The 14,239-nt window shown below is 41.6% G+C and overlaps 1 long non-coding RNA gene across 1 annotated transcript in view; it reads left to right on the top strand.

The window, feature by feature from the left end:
• Positions 1-13,806, top strand: part of LOC143818365 (uncharacterized) — a 118,184-nt gene extending 104,378 nt beyond the window's left edge. Inside the window, exon 2 of the long non-coding RNA XR_013224488.1 lies at positions 13,674-13,806. This is a non-coding gene — a long non-coding RNA (uncharacterized LOC143818365). The remainder of the gene's footprint in view (positions 1-13,673) is intronic.
• Positions 13,807-14,239: the final 433 nt, after the last annotated feature.

The raw sequence follows: 14,239 nt of genomic DNA, 5'->3' as shown, positions 1-14,239 counted from the left end.
TGATGACACTCAGATCTACCTTTCTGGCACAGATGTCACCTTTCTGCTGTCCAGAATCCCAGAGTGTCTATCAGCCATATCCTCTTTCTTCTCCTCTCACTTCCTCAAGCTCAATGTGGACAAATCTAAACTAATCAGCTTTCCTTCATCTTGCATATCTTCCCGACCTGATCTATCTATCAACACAAATTACATCACACTTCCCTCTGTAAGGGTACTGTCACACAGTGGCACTTTGATCGCTCCGACGGCACGATCCGTGACGTTGCAGCGTCGCTTGATTATCGCTCCAGCGTCGTAGACTGCGGTCACACTTGGCAATGCACGGCGCTGGAGTGACAATTTCATGACGTAGTTGCGATGTAGAAGTCATACGGGACTTTGGGAATATCGTGCACACCTTTGTTACACGCTGCGATCATGCCGCCACAGCGGGACACTTGACGACGAAATAAAGTTTCAAACGATCTGCTACGACGTACGATTCTCAGCGGGGTCCCTGATCGCAGTAGCGTGTCAGACACAGCGATATCATAACTATATTGCTGGAACGTCACGGATCATGCCATTGTAGCGACCAAAGTGCCACTGTGTGACAGTACCCTAACACAAATCCACTGTTAGGGCTGGCGGAAGACACCAAATTATAAGAGAAATGGTATAGGTGCATTTGCAGCCCGGGGTCCACCGTGCAGAAATGGAACCTGCTGCTGAGTAATGACGGACTATATGGCGGTACAATGTGGATACCCACACGGGTTAACTTCACCCAGTGTGAAGGAAGCAAACCCTGTTGCGTCACAGGGCCGCGGTACCGCACCAAGAGCGCAAGCAAGGAGTCTCAGGACTATATCCCAAGACACAGGATTAGAGTACGTTCAGACCACTTGCGCTCTACACCACAACTGGGGTGTCAGAGAAACTGAAAATATAACGTAAATGCACAAGAGTGCGTGCTGTGCCGCTCTGGTGGACACCACTAACCACCCAGACTTGGGATAGGAAAGCGCTCTAATAGCGCACGGCACCGCACTGGTGGTCACAGCAATTAGACGCTGTTTTGTGTGTTTAATGCTGATAGCTCAGCCCGTCGCTAGATAGCAGTCATACACAAGAGAGGGGATTTTTAAAGAACAACTTGCACTCATCAACACACACGTTTTCAAATGTACACTAGCGCATGGTCGAGCGGCCATGAGAACTTTTTATAGCAGAAGTGGTACAAGACCTTCCAGATGGACCAATAGGAGCCGCAACAGGACCTAAGCATGTGACTCCCGATCTCCAATGGGAGGTCATCCCGTGGGCATGCTCAGTATGGGAAAAGCAGGACTTAGTCCCAGAAAAACCTGCTCGCTGCTGAACTTTGCTGGCTACAAGGACAGAGCCTGGAAGGACAGTAGTAACCAGTTGTCCAGTATCAGCCTGAGCTAGATGCTGGGACCGACATCTCTGCTGAGCAGACTCCACTGTGGCTGGAGAAGAATGGGAGACCACAGCAGAAATGGCCTGAGATTCTCCCTGTGCTGAGGTAGGAACTCGACACTTAACATCTGCTGCCTCGGAATAAACCTTAACTTTGCCCTCTCCTTCTAACCGCACATCCAAGCTCGCACCACCTCCTGTTGCCTCCAGCTCAAGAATCCTTCCTTTCCTCAATCTACTAAAATGCTTGTACATGCCCTAATCATCTCCCGCCTCGATTACTGCAACATACTCCTCTGTGGCATACCTTTTAACACTCTGCCACCTCTCCAGTCCATCCTTAACTCTGCTGCCCAACTAATTAATCTCTCTATTCATTACTCTCCTGCTTCCCCCCTTTGCAAATCCTTTCACTGACTCCAAATTTCCCAGGGTATCTAGGTAAAACTACTAATACTGACCTAAAAAGCCATACATAACCTTTCTCCTCTGTATATCTCTGAATTACCTTCCCTATATCTTTCCTTGCATAATATCCTCCCAAGACCTACTTCTTTCCTTCATACTTATTCGTTCCTCACTCAATTGCCTCCAAGACTTCTTGGAATTCTGGGCGGCAACCCATCTGACTATCCACACATTTGGATCCTTCAGATGGAACCTGAAAACCCATCTCATCAAGAAAGCTTACAACCTGCAATGACCATGCTGCCACCTCAACACCATTGGAGCTACTGCAACTCCCAGCCTACTGTCCCCTTCCCCATCATCCTGTAGAATGTAAGTCTATAAGGGCAGGGTCCTCTTTGATCTGTAACAGTCTACAATTGTTAGTCTTTCTACTGTAAGAGATATTTGTATTTTGGATGTACCGTATATACTCGAGTATAAGCCGACCCGAGTATAAGCCGACCCCCCTAATTTTGCCACAAAAAACTGGGAAAACTTATTGACTCGAGTATAAGCCTAGGGGGAAAAATGCAGCAGGTACCGGTGAATTTCAAAATTAAAAATAGATACTCCATACCGTTCATTATGGCCCCATAGATGCTCCACATAAAGCTGTGCCACATATAATGCTCTGCACCGTTCATTATGGCCCCATAGATGCTCCACATAAAGCTGTGCCATATATACAATGCTCTGCACCGTTGCCCCATAGCTGTGCCATATAGTGCTCTGCACCGTTGCCCCATAGCTGTGCCATATATATAATGCTCTGCACCATTGCCCCATAGCTGTGCCATATAGTGCTCTGCCCCATAGCTGTGCCATATAGTGCTCTGCCCCATAGCTGTGCCATATAGTGCTCTGCCCCATAGCTGTGCCATATAGTGCTCTGCCCCATAGCTGTGCCATATAGTGCTCTGCCCCATAGCTGTGCCATATAGTGCTCTGCCCCATAGCTGTGCCATATAGTGCTCTGCCCCATAGCTGTGCCATATAGTGCTCTGCCCCATAGCTGTGCCATATAGTGCTCTGCCCCATAGCTGTGCCATATAGTGCTCTGCCCCATAGCTGTGCCATATAGTGCTCTGCCCCATAGCTGTGCCATATAGTGCTCTGCCCCATAGCTGTGCCATATAGTGCTCTGCCCCATAGCTGTGCCATATAGTGCTCTGCCCCATAGCTGTGCCATATAGTGCTCTGCCCCATAGCTGTGCCATATAGTGCTCTGCCCCATAGCTGTGCCATATAGTGCTCTGCCCCATAGCTGTGCCATATAGTGCTCTGCACCGTCCATTATTGCCCCATAGCTGCTGCTGCAATAAAAAAAAATAAAACACATACTCACCTGTCTTGCAGCTCCTCGGCGCCATCTTCCCGGCGTCTCCCTGCACTGACTGATCAGGCAGAGGGCGGCGCGCACACTATATGCGTCATCGCGCCCTCTGCCTGAACAGTCAGTCAGAGCGGAGAGAGAGACGCCGGGAAGATGGCGCGACGCCCGGCGTGTGGAACCAGGATAGGTGAATATGCGATACTTACCTGCTCCCGGCGTCCCGCTCCTTCCCCCGGACAGCTGGTCTTCGGTGCCGCAGCCTCTTCCTCTGTCAGCGGTCACCGGCACCGCTGATTAGAGAAATGAATTATGCGGCTCCGCCCCTATGGGAGGTGGAGCAGCCTATTCATTTCTCTAATGAGCGGTCCCACGTGACCGCTCAGGGGAAGAGGCTGCAGCACCCGGAGACCGTGTAACAGGCAGGGGGAGCGCCAGGATCGCCGGGACTAGGTAAGTATATGACAGTGCTCACCCGCCGACCCCACCACCGATCATGACTCGAGTATAAGCCGAGGGGGCACTTTCAGCCCAAAAATTTGGGCTGAAAATCTCGGCTTATACTCGAGTATATACGGTAATCCTTTCTTATGTATATCACTATGGAATCAATGGTGCTACATAAATAATAAATAAAGGTTGTAAAGCATTTCAAATGTTTCACCTTACTAAGCTAGCAGACAAAAAAGAGCAGAAAAGCACAAAGAGTAAACAATGCCCAATAAAAATATTTTGTATTTTAACATAGATAAAATTATTATGTGATACAACAGGAATTAACAAGGAGGCTGCAAAACAAGAACAGGGACTGCAAAAACTATTTACAAAATGGTATCATTTCACATTACAGGAAATAAGGACAAAGCCTAATACTCTTTTCACTTTAAATAGAATATAATTTTCCCCTTCTCTGGCAATTAGGCAATGCTAAATACTTACATGAAAAGATCACCTGTAAGCATGAAGTCCGGCCACCCCAACGCACAGTTTGCTTCTTCTTTGTCAGGAGTGTGGGTTATTTCCTGGGAAATTTGATCTGCAGAAATCAATTTATTGTTCCTAATTATGCCCTGGGTTCTTTTCAATAAGCATAAAATATAAAAAAAATAAAGAAAAATTGTTAAACTCACCCTCAGCTCACCTTTCTGGCCCTTCCGTCTACTCACTGCTACCTCTCTTGTCCTAGCTGCATCTTCTGATCAAATTGGAATCTTTGGTCCTCTTGCGATGCACCAGATATTTGGGTGATATGTCACCCTGGGAGGGCTGTGCACAGGTGTATGGGAGGTCAACAGCACACAGCGTGATGTCTATATGCTAGTGATCTCCTGCGCGCCTGCTCAGAATCTTCTTGGGTTCTATGTCACCCAGACGTTTGGCACAGAATTAGAAGATGCAGTGAGGTCTGGATAGCTGGCAGTGAGTAATGGAGGAGCAACAGAGGTGAGTGTTGAGATACCGTTAGTATTATATGTTTTTTAACCATTTCATGGAGCATTATGGTTCAGATAAATGACAGCTTGTGGCCACCATTTTGCTGAATCTGCACAGAGACATTACAAAATATATCACTTTGGCGAATGTGGATTCTTGAAAAGTTCAAGTGGAATTAAATATCCTTTTTTGAGGGTGTGCAGTGAACTGTCTGATGCCGTATGTTGAGAGGGGCAATCTCAGGGGAATGTGTGTGGGTTCAACTAAGGTAGAAAAACAAAGTATTTAGTATACACGCTTAATTGGCAGAAGTTGCGGCAATTAGGGGTACTAGAGTGAGTATATCTTAATAAAAATATTGATGTTACTGCAACTTGCAGATACACAGTAGAGTGAAGTCTTAGTGGAGGGTTTAACTCCTAGATTGGTACTAAAAAAGCGGCAGGACTTATTATAATCAATAAAAGAAAAGGTACCTCTGGATTACGGTACTCGTTGTTCCGAGAGAGAGTGTCCTTTTACTATAAAGTAATAGAGTGGTACTTATCTCCTTAGTCCTGGGTGATCGATTTGTAGGAGCGTTTCTGAGCGCGCTGCCCCGGCCGGTGACAGGCGCTCGTGGTGCTTTGCTGTACTAAGCAGCAGCTTGCAGGACCTGCGAGACGTTCGGGTCACGTGACTTCCCTGGTCACGTGATACCCCTGTATACAGTACGGAGTGCGAGAGGAGCCAATAACCAACGCGTTTCGGAATTGCAACGGATTCCTTCATCAGGGTTCATCATTGCCGCAACTTCTGCCAATTAAGCGTGTATACTAAATACTTTGTTTTTCTACCTTAGTTGAACCCACACACATTCCCCTGAGATTGCCCCTCTCAACATACGGCATCAGACAGTTCACTGCACACCCTCAAAAAAGGTAATTTTTTGGAATAAGTGTTGCATGTATTGGTATCTTACAAGTGCATATATTTAAGCGCGGGTATTATATTACTTATTTTCTTGTAGCCTCACTCTCCCGATGTGGTTTGGGATCATACTTGCAGCTGACTTTATGCACATGCATTAGCGCCGCTACAACACATATAATTTCTTCTGGAATTAAATATCACTAAAATTTATTCACTTATTTGTAGTTCAACCACATATTTACTTACTGAATTGAGTTACAATATGTCACCATCATGTTCATCTTTTGAGCAAATGATGATTTTTGTTATGTACATATTTGAAGTATTAGTTTCCAGTCTGTCAAGCCTACATACACAAACAAAACCTTTCCTGTTTCAGCAATGGAAAATGAAAATGTCTTTAAGCTATGAAATCCAGAACTCCAGACACCTCATTAGTCTCTTTCATTAACAAAAAACTCATGAAAACTGATCTACCTAATGAAGTCAAATAAATACTGTTCACCTAGAACTGTTCAAGATTGCACATGCTGCTGGAGCTGACATTTTTATCGACATCAACAAATAGATGCATTGTATTCATGCAACTGACTTAAGCCTTAGTGCATGATTCACCATATTTACTTTTTTGTCACTCCATTCCTTCATTCTTATCTTATGATGATGTAAATGATCATATTACTATAACAAAAGATACATTTCCATAGCTCTGTATAAATAAAAAAAATCTTCATTTTTAAATACTACAATTTACTGCAGGAGTGTCAAAAGATAAATCTGAATATCTTTATATGAAATGGCAACTTTCCATACCATTAAATTATCATTTTGAAACTGGTGAAAAATATTGAAATACAAATGAAACATTCAGATGAATTTGCCTTAGGCGGTGTGATTTAAGCACTGATTTAACAAGTATGATTTAGTTTCATCTACTGAAAGTTTCCACCCTAGCCCAAAGGCAGAGCTGTCAAATTTAAACATTTGTCATTACATAAACTATACAGTTAGAGTCACAACTTGTTGTCGTTCACATGATTAATCTTCAATCTTTCCCCATTCTGAAAGGCTCTTTGTTAAAATTCTGAATGTGAATAAATACCCCAAAATTAGTGAAATAAAACAATCATGCTAATCATGTCATTAATGCAAATATTTTTTCTTAGTTTGTTCTATAAGATTAGGAAACTGTTATTAGATGAACCAGGACAAATTGTACAATTGTTACATACTGTAACAAGTTTCAAGTGAACATTTGCGGATGTTTTCTCCGTTTTATAAATATTCATTTGAACAGGTAGATATATAGCACCACTGGCTTGTATCACTCTGCTTCTGGGTTCAAATCAGATGGCATCAAAATCGCGTTTATATGTTCTGTGCATAGTTGTATGGGTTTTTCCTTGGTACTCTGATGTCCCACTACTTTCCAAAGACATACTGATAAGGAATTTTGATTTTGAGCCTTATTGATGACAATAAGTGATGAAAATATCTATAAAGTCCTCTGGAATAACTTGGTGCTGTATAAGCATACTCAAAATATATATACATTAATATGTAAACGTTTTAGGCAGGTTTGAAAAAAATTGTTGCAGCCCAGAATTCTTTCAAAAATAGAAGTGTTAATAGTTTATTTTTCTCAATTAATAAAATGCAAGAGAAATCTAAATCAAATAAATATTTGATCTGAGAAGGACTTTGACACAGAGAACACAAATGGTGTTTTAACCATTAAAAAGAATGCACGCTCACTTGGTGCTGTTGCAATTGAAACAAACATTACGCATGTACCAGCTGCTGCAGGCCACTGCTCATACGACCAGAGAAATGCTGTATGGATTTGGAATGGTTTTCCTTGCGCTGCTTGTGGATACACGCGGACAAAATTAAGAGATGAAGGATCATCCTGAGGATGATTTTTCAGTATGGCTATGTCCTGAGGAAGAAGTTGGATAACTTTGAATTGTGTTGACCTTGTAGACATTTAATAAACATTGCATCTTGAACTAATTCATCTCTTGAGTTCATCCGCATGTGTCCACCAGCAGATATAAGCAGTTACATGATCTGACAACCATTTGCTTTCAAAATAGCTTTAAAGGGGTTATTGGGGACTTTAACATTGATTGCCTCTTGGCACCCCTGCCTATCTGCTGTTCCATTTTTTGGTAAAGGCAAGAACTGCTCAGTTGCAGAGCTGCACAGCTCTGTCAACTAATTAGTGGCAGCGGCTGGGTACTGCATATCTGCACCCTATTCAAATCAATAGGGGTGGATGTTCAGAACCCTGCCACGACCACTATTCCATCAACAGAGCCATGCTATGCAGCTCCGGAACGGAGCAGATTCAGCCACACCAACACAGAAAACAGATCATAAATGAAGTTGCTGGGTGTTGTACCCCACCTATCAGATATTAGTGACCTATCCCAAGGAAATATACTGAAACACTGAAACCAAGGCTAGCCTATCTGAGACAGTGTGATTCCAGGCTTATGAAACTGAAGAGTCGTAAGCAAAATCTTTCTGCAGTCCTTTTTATAAAGGTTTGTTCTTTTATGTTTTTTTTTTTCAAGAGACGGGAGAAAACCTAAAAATTTTAACATTTAAATCCAAATATCCACTTCAAAAAGTGTACGTGTTACAAAAATTCTAAGTTTGTAAACTTGTTTTAATAGTCCAATTTTATATTCTTGCACACCTCATAAATACAATGCCCTTTCACAGGTGTGTTTTGTGTTTAGTCCCCTACTTTCGCTGCTATAACTTTTTATGTTTTATATTTTAAAGGGAAACTCAACATCCCTTAAAAGCTATGAATATGGTGGTTGCTAGCATGTGTGGGCATGTCAGATTTAGTATTCACTTGCGTGTTGTAGACAGACAAATGTTTCTCAATCTGCAGGCTCTGCAAGAAGAAAATGAGATGTGAATGTCCAAGCTTGAGCAGTCTAGGAACTATGGCTGTTGATCAGCACATAAAGCAGTATAACAGGCTCATTTTGGAAAGCAACCATACCACCATAAGAGCAAGCTCCAAATTGTACTCCTACCAATTCTTCTCAAGTTCATCTTTTTGTCAGCCCGGCCACAAATAGTGCCTAGTCAGGGTCATCATCATCCTCACCATCATCCAACACTAATACTAGTCTTACCATGAGTATCTTTCCTTCTACTTATCCATATCACTTCTAGATATTCATCCCTGATTATGTATTGAGAAACTGTCAAACTGCTTGCCAGTGCCTTTTCTTGCATGAATGAAAATAATGAAGGCAGTGTATGGATTCAAGGCTCTGTCCTGTTGTTGTTGAGAATGTAGTCATGTCTATTAAGGAAGAAGTGGAGAAGACAGGTGGTGAAAAGACTTGTAACTTCCATTCCTAGAGGCTTCATCACCTGTCCTTGTTATGGTGGTGCATCAAAACATACATACATTTGGCCTGTGAAACTCATTTATTGCCCCTTCTCATAGTTGCTGCTTCAGGTGTCTATGGTACAGTGCACTTTGGTGCTCAAAGATAAGTCAAGAGAGCATCCCACATTCTCCTGCACATAAGTGTAGACAGAGAGAACCTCTTTCTGTGAGAAATAACAGCTGGGAACCTTCTAACAAGGCTGAAACCACGCCACTTTTTTTGAAAGGCAGCTGACTCTAATAGGTGGTATGGAAGCAAATGCACCACAAGCAACTTGGCCAGATAAAACATTATTTGGCACACAAGCTAGGTAACAGAGAACCAGTTCACTCTATGGATGTGCCAGTCAGTCTTTTGTTATTTCTATGTTAGCTTACTGACCGAGCACACTTCACAATGTGGTGATTTTAATTACAGCAGGTTCCTACCTACCCATAAAGGCAAGCTTCACTGAGAGAGTTGTCCACATTCACCCAGCAATTCAGCCATCAGCCTAGGAGAGGTGTTCACATTCATAAGGACCCATCAGTTACTTGAGACGATGATGATTGTTGATGGGCAGGCATGATTTGGCCAAATTGTGTGCAAAGCATCTAATTTTTTCCTAATATTCAAAAGGCATATTGTTATTCATAATTCATATATTTCTCATTGACATGCTTTAGCAAGATAGAGTGCAACCTTTTTTTGTATACACTGAGTCAAATTTGTCACTACACTTGTGGATAAATATCCAAAGGGGCATAATTTCCAAAATAGTGTCTCTTTAAGGGGAATTCTGCTATTCTAGCAATTACGGGCTCTGTATATGGAGTCAACAAACTATTCTAGGAAAATCTGCACTCCTGGATGCAGTTAGTGCTCCATTCCTACAGTGTCTCGCAGAGTGGCTAAGCATTACTGTATTTCCATATGCATGTGTACCCACTTGCCAGTGTAAAATTGTACAATCGGGGCTAAAATAACATTTTGGTGGTAAAAATGTAATTATTTTTTTATTCACAGCCCAATGGTATAAAATTCTGTGACACACTGTTAGAGGTTGAGTTCCCGCCTCTGCACAGGGGAAATCTCGAGCCATCTCTGCTGCAGTCTCCCATTCTTCTCCTGCCACAGTGGAGTCTGCTCAGCGGACACATCGGTCCCAGCGTCTCGCTCAGTCTGACTCTGTGCAAAGGGTTACTGCTGCCTTTCCAGCTTCTGCCATTGTAGCCAGTGCTGGGCAGCGGCGAGCAGATGTTTTTGGGACTAAGTCCTGCTTTTCCCCTTTTGAACATGCCCAGGGTAAGATCTCTCATTGGAGATCAAGGGTCACATGCTTAGATACTGCAGCTAATCACATTGGTCCTCTAGGAAGGTCCTGAAGGTGCTCAACTTCTGTGGCAGCCTTCTGGGAAGGTCCAGTACTTGCTGCAGCTATAAAAGGTTTGCATGACCGCACGGCCATGCGCTAGTATCAATCCAAGTATGTGCTTTGCGCCAGTGTGGTTATGAGTGAATGTATTCAGGGACCCGGCTGAAATAAGCCCCTAGAATACCGGCACCTCCGGTGAGGAGATTGCGTGTTTGCATGACCACTGACTGCTATCAGTTCGGCAGTAAGCTTGTGCTCCTGTGAGGCTAACAGGGTGCAGTGCTTTCCTTTCACGGCTACTCTGTGAAGTAACTGAGCTAGTCTATACCGCCAAATAGTGCCACCATTCACTAGCAGCAGGTTCCTCCTGCACGGTGGACCCCGGGCTGCGAACACACCAATTCTAATAAACATCTATATTTTCTCGGTGCGTTCCGCTAGCCCTAACACACACCTGTGTTGTTAATATAATCACTGAACTCCTAGATGAATTCATTGATAGGGTTAGCTTCCAAAATGGTGTCACTTTTGGGGGGTTTGCACTGTTTAGGCACATCAGGGGCTCTTCAAAGGCGACATGGTGTCCGCTAATTATTCCAGCAAATTTTGCTTTCAAAATGTCAAATGGCACTCCTTCACTTTCAAGCCCTGCTGTACACCCAAACATTACTTTTCTTCCACAAAAAGATATTGGAATACACAGGAGAAATTGCACCACAAATGGTATGGTGAAATTCCTGTTACCTTTATTAAAGATGCAAAATTGGATTCTAAAACATTTCTGTGGGAAAAATTTGATTTTTTTATTTTCATGGCTCAATGTTATAAACTTCTTTGAATCACCTGAGGATTCAGGGTGCTCACTACACATCTAAAAAGTCCCCTGAGGGGTCTAGTTTCAAAAATGGTTTCACTTTTGGGGTGTTTAGGCACATCAGGAGCACTTCAAAAGTAACATGTTGCGTGCTAATTATTCCAGCTAATTTTTAAATTTAAAAAGTCAAATGGCACTTTTTCACTTCCAAGAACTAGTGTGCGCCATAATAAAAGTTTTCCTGTACATATTTTGTATCAGCGTACTAAGGAGAAAATGAGCAACAAACAATTTATCCTATTACCCTTTAAAAAATGCAAAGTTTTGGCTAAAAAACATTTTTGTGTGAAAATGTGATTTTTTTATTTTCACGGCTTAACGTTATAAACTTCTGTAAAGCACCTGTGGGTTCAAGGTGCTCACCACACATCTAGATAAGTTACCTGAAGGGTCTAGTTTCCAAAATGGTGTCACTTGTAGGGGTTTTCCACAGTTAAGGCACAACACAGGCTCTCCAAACATGATATGTCGTCTGCTAGTTTTTCCAGCAATTTTTGCATTCAAAAAGTCAAATGGCACTCCTTCCATTTTGAGCCCTGACATTCACGCAAGCAGTAATTTCCCCCTACATATGGGGTATCACATACTCAAAAGAAATTGCACAATAAATTGGGTGATGCAATTTCTCCTGTTACTTTTATTAAAAATGCAAAATTGGGGGCCAAAAAACATTTTTGTGGAACGGATTTGATTTTTTTATTTTCATGGCTCAATTTTATCAGCTCCTGAGAAGCACCTGGGGGTTCAAGGTGCTCACCACACATCTAGATAAGTTCCCTCAGAGTCTAGTTTTCAAAATTATGTCACCTGTGGGTTGTTTCCACTTTGTAGGCACATCAGGGGCACAGTAAAAGCTTCATGGTGTCCGCTAATTATTCCAGCAAATTTTGCATTCAAAAAGTCAAATGGCATTCCTTCCCTTCCAAGCCCTGCTATGCGTCCAAACAGCTGTTTTCCCCAACATATGGGGTATCAGCATGTTCAGGAGGAATTGCACAACAGATTACCCTTGTAAAAATAAAAAAAGTGTCTTAAGTAAAATGTTTGTGAAAAAATGCTAAATGTTCATTTTTTCATTCCGCATTCCAAAATTTAATGTGAAGCACATCTAGGGTTAATGAACTTCTTGAATGTGGTTTTCAGCACATTGAGGGGTGCAGTTTTAGAATGGTGTCACTTTTGGGTATTTTCTGCCATATAAACCCCCTCATAATCACTTCAAATGTAATGTGGGCCCTGAAAAAAATTAAAATTTTGTTGGTCAACTTTTAACCCTTATAAATTCCTAACAATTAAAAAAAATATGATTCAACAATTGTGCTGATGTAAACTGTAATGCTGTGAAAATTATTTGGGACAACGCCAAAAAATAAAATGTTATATTGCACTGTCACATACCAATTCTGAAAATTACCTTTTTCCACTGGCTAGTTGACCAAAATGTATTTATTATATATTAAAACTGGTTTGAATCACTGACTGGTAACCAACTTACAATTTAACTTAAAAAAAGCTTTGTCCTAATTAATTTGCACAGCACTGTAGACATTTAGGAGTTATTATTTATGAACTATTTTGTGCGACATAATTCTCTGATTTAAGGGCATACAAATTAAAAGTTTGAAAATTGAAACATTTGCGCCAAATTTTCATTAAAAAAAATAAGAGTCATATTGAAGAAATTTTACCACTATCATGAAGTATGATATCTCTTGAAAAAATAATCTCAGAAATCAATGGGATCCATTGAAGCATTGCAGAGTTTTTACCTCATAAAATGACAGTGGAAAAAATTACAACATTTTTATGTGTTCATGAAGATGCAAACAGCCTTGAGGGGTGAAGGGGATAAAGAGCTAGGAAGAATTTATTATAGTCCAATGAAACTTCAGAGTGTTACACTTGTCTTTTCAAGCAATTCGAAGCTTTTAAATAATATGATTTGCATTCAATCTATTCACTGTAAATTAATGTTTTGGAAAAAATATTTGAAACCTGCAAATATTGATTTTTAAAAAACTAGATGATCTCTAATTCAGATGGGTTGTCCTGGTGGGTTAGACTCCATCACTGCCATATTGTTAAACCTGTGAAGCTCAGCATTAAATGTTAGAATATTTGTACTTCATATTGCAATGCAGTATACAGTGCAAGCTATTAAATGATTACAGGGTCTAGTTCCCTATGAGATAAAAAAATTAAGTGGAATTTTAATAAAAGGCTTTCAAAATTTTGCCAAAAAGGAAATATTGATATATGAAGTACATTTATGTCATACATCGTGTCCCTAGCATCTAATTGATGTGCCTTTTCTGGGGTGTATATTTTAGGCTGGCAGGGCCAATATCCATGGCCCCTCACCAGCCTGAGAGTACCAGCCCCCTGATGTCTGCTTTGGTTGTCAAAAACTGGGAGGGGGTAATTCCACTCTTTTTTAAATTATTCTTTTTTCTTTTTTTTTTCTTTTGCTAGGTGAAGAGAATGGGGCATCAGACTGCGCTGCTCGCCTGTCAGGATAATGTACCAGAGAAGTCCAAGTAGATGTAATAGAAAATAGACTTTATTTCTACGCGTTTCGTGGTGATCACACCACTTCCTCAGGACAGTCCTAGACACCCCCAGGAAGAAGCAACAGCGAAACGTGCGTAGGGGTCCGGAGGTTTGGCTAAACACGTGGCAGTGGATTCAAGTGTGGGACTACAGTCCAGGTAATATGAAGATGGTCTGACTGTGTGTTATTACTTTTGCTGTTCAGAGGGAATAAGGGTGTCTGCTTGATGCGAGATAATTTCAATCTCAGCATCTACTGCAAAGTGGCGGCCGAATTTTTGGTTTGTTTGCTTCCTTTCCCTGCATACAATATTGTGATTGACCAACAGTCTGACTCTCAATTCCAATGTCCCCGCAATTTCAATGATTGTTTAAGGAATTAAAAAATATACTCCACTCTGCCCACCAACCTCCTGGAGTTTTGGTTTGAGGCACCAATTTTATTACATGTTTGTTATGTTAACTTGTTGTATACTTAAATAAAGAAA

The sequence above is a fragment of the Ranitomeya variabilis genome, chromosome 3 (genome assembly GCF_051348905.1).
Source record: "Ranitomeya variabilis isolate aRanVar5 chromosome 3, aRanVar5.hap1, whole genome shotgun sequence".
In the NCBI taxonomy this organism is placed as follows: Eukaryota; Metazoa; Chordata; class Amphibia; order Anura; family Dendrobatidae; genus Ranitomeya; species Ranitomeya variabilis.
This window is presented reverse-complemented; position numbering and strand designations above follow the sequence as displayed.